Genomic DNA, 6,000 nt, shown 5'->3' with positions numbered 1-6,000 from the left:
AGTGCCGTCGCCAACGAGTGGGCCCCCCCTGCTTGCTCAGGATCACAGCACTTGCAAGGTTGAAATACTGTGCAGTGAGATGGAAGATGGGGACGACGAGGAGTCCAGACTAGTACAGGGATTCCCTAGCGAGGAGACTTATTTGATTGTTTTCAATGTTGGGACAGCAATTTTTGGGGAGCACTATACTCTGGAGAATGATAGATGGGGCCCACCATACACTGTAACATTCCAAAGGTGGACGTCAGACACTGGAGCAGCATTTACAGGGCCCATTATACACTAGAGCATTAGAAATGGGGCCCATTATGTTTGGAGCATTATTTGGGCCCATAAGACAGTGGAGCTTCATCCATGGGGACCAACATATACTGTAGCATTATGTGGAGCTCATCATATACTGTTTCAAACATTATATGGGACCAATGATTCTGTATGGAGAAATAGATGGGCCTCGTCATGAGATGTAAAAAGTGAGGTATTTTTCATTGTACTATACCGCTATTTCTCTGCCGTATCGGAGCATGATGAGTTGTGGTATGTGTTAAAGGGGCGCTCTTTCGCCCAGGGCACATGAAAACCTGGAGCCAGCCCTACCCCCCCACAACTTTAGCCAAATAACCCCCATTTTTCAGTGCGTAACTTGTATTATGAAGTTAATTAAGGTTGACAAGCTTAAGTAAGAAGAATTGATGCTTTTGGCATTCAAATGGGTACTGTAGGTGTGTTTCCTGTCCTCCTCTCACTGCCGACTTTTATTCCCCATTGACTTACATTGGGTTTCGTGTTTCGGGACGACCCCGACTTTTCCCTATAATCGGCCGATCTTGCTCGACCCGACTTTTGGAAAAGTCGGGTTTCACGAAACGAAACTCGACCCTAAAAAACCAAAAGTCGCTCAACTCTAGTCATCATTCATATAAAAAAAACAAAGTATCTGTCTTACACACATCAGCATTACATGAGAATTTGTCTGTCCAGATCAGGAGAGTCTCCAAAACCAGTCCAGGTGTCAATCTTTCAATGATAGTATTTCACAGTAAGGCCGGGGTCACACTAGACAGGAATACGGCCGAGTGAGAGGCGCTAAAAGCACGCAATACACACGGACCAATGATTCTCTATGGGGCAGCTCCCAACAGCCGTATATTTCTCGTCTGTATTCTAGGGTCCGTGCCAATCGCAGCATGCTGCGACTGTCAGCGTACTACGCCCGTAATACGCCAATGCAAGTCTATGGGTGCGCTAAAAATACGCATTACACACATGTGACTTGCGAGAAATACGCACCCAGTGTCCTTTAGAAAAGCTGGCAATTCAGTGCGCTATACAGTAAACTCACACTGACAGGTTTTATAACACAAACGAAAGAATAGATATATACACATAGAAAACATACATATATTTATATACATGTCATTGAGACACACATATACAGTCATATGTAAAAGTTTGGGCACCCCTATTAATGTTAACCTTTTTTCTTTATAACAATTTTGGTTTTTGCAACAGGTATTTCAGTTTCATATATCTAATAACTGATGGACTCAGTTATATTTCTGGATCCAAATGAGGTTTATTGTACTAACAGAAAATGTGCAATCTGCATTTAAACAAAATTTGACCGGTGCAAAAGTATGGGCACCCTTATCATTTTCTTGATTTGAACACTCCTAACTACTTTTTACTGACTTCCTGAAGCACTAAATTGGTTTTGTAACCTCATTGAGCTTTGAACTTCATAGCCAGGTGTATCAAATCATGAGAAAAGGTATTTAAAGTGGCCACTTGCAAGTAGTTCTCCTATTTGATTCTCCTATGAAGAGTGGCATCATGGGCTCCTCAAAACAACTCTCAAATGATTTGAAAACAAAGATTATTCAACATAGCTTTTCAGGGGGAAGGATACAAAAAGTTGTCTCAGAGATTTAACCTGTCAGTTTCCACTGTGAGGAACATAGTAAGGAAATGGAAGAACACAGGTACAGTTCTTGTTAAGCCCAGAAGTGGCAGGCCAAGAAAAATATCAGAAAGGCAGAGAAGAAGAATGGTGAGAACAGTCAAGGACAATCCACAGACCACCTCCAAAGACCTGCAGCATCATCTTGCTGCAGATGGTGTCACTGTGCATCGGTCAACAATACAGCGCACTTTGCACAAGGAGAAGCTGTATGGGAGAGTGATGCGAAAGAAGCCGTTTCTGCAAGCACGCCACAAACAGAGTGGCCTGAGGTATGCAAAAGCACATTGGGACAAGCCAGTTACATTTTGGAAGAAGGTCCTGTGGACTGATGAAACAAAGATTGAGTTGTTTGGTCATACAAAAAGGCGTTATGCATGCGCTGTATTGTTGACCGATGCACAGTGACACCATCTGCAGCAAGATGATTTCCTTACTATGATTCTCACAGTGGAAACTGACAGGTTAAATCTCTGAGACAACTTTTTGTATCCTTCCCCTGAAAAGCTATGTTGAATAATCTTTGTTTTCAGATCATTTGAGAGTTGTTTTGAGGAGCCCATGATGCCACTCTTCATAGGAGAATCAAATAGGAGAACTACTTGCAAGTGGCCACCTTAATTACCTTTTCTCATGATTTGATACACCTGGCTATGAAGTTCAAAGCTCAATGAGGTTACAAAACCAATTTAGTGCTTCAGGAAGTCAGTAAAAAGTAGTTAGGAGTGTTCAAATCAAGAAAATGATAAGGGTGCCCATACTTTTGCACCGGGTCAAATTTTGTTTAAATGCAGATTGCACATTTTCTGTTAGCACAATAAACCTCATTTGAATCCAGAAATATAACTGAGTCCATCAGTTATTAGATATATGAAACTGAAATACCTGTTGCAAAAACCAAAATTGTTATAAAGAAAAAAGGTTAACATTAATAGGGGTGCCCAAACGTTTACATATGACTGTATATATATATATATTTCACAGAGTTCTTCATAGCAGAATAGCCGCTAATTCAATTGCCGGCTTTTGTCAAATCATTCCCCAACCCGACATGAAACGACACATGGTTTACATACAGTAAAGCATTTCATTTCATGTTTTTTTTTGTATGTCTTTCATTAGTAATTAGATGAGGGTTGATGTGTAAATTTTGGGAGGTGTAGGTGTTAACTTAAGGTGTTAATTCGTTGTAAAAAAATGTGTGGGCTTCCACATTGACAAATTACCGCGGGAGCCCACACATTTTTTTTGCAACAAATTAACCCCTTAAGTTAACACCTACACCTCCCAAATTTTACACATCAACACTCATCTAATTACTAATGAAAGACATACAAAAAAAAACATGAAATGAAATGCTTTGCTGAATGTAAACCATGTGTCATTTCATGTCGGGTTGGGGAATGATTTGACAAAAACCGGCAATTGAATTAGCGGCTATTCTGCTATGAAGAACTCTATGAAATATAAATATATATATATATGTGTGTCTCAATGACATGTGTATATATACAGTCATATGTAAAAGTTTGGGCACCCCTATTAATGTTAACCTTTTTTCTTTATAACAATTTTGCTTTTTGCAACAGCTATTTCAGTTTCATATATCTAATAACTGATGGACTCAGTTATATTTCTGGATTCAAATGAGGTTTATTGTACTAACAGAAAATGTGCAATCTGCATTTAAACAAAATTTGACTGGTGCAAAAGTATGGGCACCCTTATCATTTTCTTGATTTGAACACTCCTAACTACTTTTTACTGACTTCCTGAAGCACTAAATTGGTTTTATAACCTCATTGAGCTTTGAACTTCATAGCCAGGTGTATCAAATCATGAGAAAAGGTATTTAAAGTGGCCACTTGCAAGTAGTTCTCCTGTTTGATTCTCCTATGAAGAGTGGCATCATGGGCTCCTCAAAACAACTCTCAAATGATCTGAAAACAAAGATTATTCAACATAGCTTTTCAGGGGAAGGATACAAAAAGTTGTCTCAGAGATTTAACCAGTCAGTTTCCACTGTGAGGAACATAGTAAGGAAATGGAAGAACACAGGTACTGTTCTTGTTAAGCCCAGAAGTGGCAGGCCAAGAAAAATATCAGAAAGGCAGAGAAGAAGAATGCTGAGAACAGTCATGGACAATCCACAGACCACCTCCAAAGACCTGCAGCATCATCTTGCTGCAGATGGTGTCACTGTGCATCGGTCAACAATACAGCGCACTTTGCACAAGGAGAAGCTGTATGGGAGAGTGATGCGAAAGAAGCCGTTTCTGCAAGCACGCCACAAACAGAGTCGCCTGAGGTATGCAAAAGCACATTTGGACAAGCCAGTTACATTTTGGAAGAAGGTCCTGTGGACTGATGAAACAAAGATTGAGTTGTTTGGTCATACAAAAAGGCGTTATGCATGCGCTGTATTGTTGACTGATGCACAGTGACACCATCTGCAGCAAGATGATGCTGCCGGTCTTTGGAGGTGGTCTGTGGATTGTCCTTGACTGTTCTCACCATTCTTCTTCTCTGCCTTTCTGTTATTTTTCTTGGCCTGCCACTTCTGGGCTTAACAAGAACTGTACCTGTGTTCTTCCATTTCCTTACTATGTTCCTCACAGTGGAAACTGACAGGTTAAATCTCTGAGACAACTTTTGGTATCCTTCCCCTGAAAAGCTATGTTGAATAATCTTTGTTTTCAGATCATTTGAGAGTTGTTTTGAGGAGCCCATGATGCCACTCTTCATAGGAGAATCAAATAGGAGAACTACTTGCGCTCAGCCTTGCCTCTACCGTCTGCAAGACTCTGCTTTGCTGTTGTCATGGTGCTGGTTGAGGTAAGTATGTGTGGGGTCAGGATTTACAGTGTGGATGTAGCAGAGCCGTGTGTGTATGAGGTGGACGGAGAGGAGCCGTGTGTGTGTGAGGTGTACGGAGCGGATGCGCGTGTGTACGAGGTGTACGGAGCGGAGCCGCGCGTGTACGAGGTGTACGAAGAGGAGCCGCGCGTGTACGAGGTGTACAGAGAGGAGCCGAGCGTGTACGAGGTGTACGGAGAGGAGCCGTGTGTACAAGGTGTACGGAGAGGAGCCACGTGTGTACGAGGTGTATGGAGAGGAGCCGCGTGTGTACGGAGAGGAGCCGCGCGTGTACGAGGTGTACGGAGAGGAGCCGCGTGTGTACGAGGTGTACGGAGCGGAGCCGCGTGTGTACGAGGTGTACGGAGCGGAGCCGCGTGTGTACGAGGTGTACGGAGCGGAGCCGCGTGTGTACGAGGTGTACGGAGCGGAGCCGCGTGTGTACGAGGTGTACGGAGCGGAGCCGCGTGTGTACGAGGTGTACGGAGAGGAGCCGCGTGTGTACGAGGTGTACGGAGAGGAGCCGCGTGTGTGCGAGGTGTACGGAGAGGAGCCGCGTGTGTACGGAGAGGAGCCGCGCGTGTACGAGGTGTACGGAGCGGAGCCGCGTGTGTACGAGGTGTACGGAGCGGAGCCGCGTGTGTACGAGGTGTACGGAGAGGAGCCGCGCGTGTACGAGGTGTACGGAGAGGAGCCGCGCGTGTACGAGGTGTACGGAGCGGAGCCGCGTGTGTACGAGGTGTATGGAGAGGAGCCGCGTGTGTACGAGGTGTACGGAGAGGAGCCGCGCGTGTACGGAGAGGAGCCGTGTGTGTATGAGGTGTACGGAGAGGAGCCACGCGTGTACGAGGTGTATGGAGAGGAGCCGCGCGTGTACGAGGTGTACGGAGAGGAGCCGTGTGTACGAGGTGTACGGAGAGGAGCCACGCGTGTACGAGGTGGACAGAGTGGAGCCGTGTGTGTATGGAGTGGAGCCATATGTGTACGGGATGTACGGAGCGGAGCCAAGTGTGTACAAAGCATACAAAGCGTGCTTTTCCCACGGACACAGGAGTACACGGCGGAGCCCCGAGGAGCATTTTAAAAAACACACATGACGTTCCACCTGAAGTGATGTGCTGGAAGCTGACCGGAAATGAGATAATTTCTTGAGGAGATTGTGACGGAACTAGGAATGCTTCAGA

The sequence above is a fragment of the Dendrobates tinctorius genome, unplaced genomic scaffold (genome assembly GCF_039654945.1).
Source record: "Dendrobates tinctorius isolate UK_male_01 unplaced genomic scaffold, ASM3965494v1 ptg000006l, whole genome shotgun sequence".
Classification (NCBI taxonomy): Eukaryota; Metazoa; Chordata; class Amphibia; order Anura; family Dendrobatidae; genus Dendrobates; species Dendrobates tinctorius.
Note: the sequence above shows the minus strand (reverse complement) of the source record.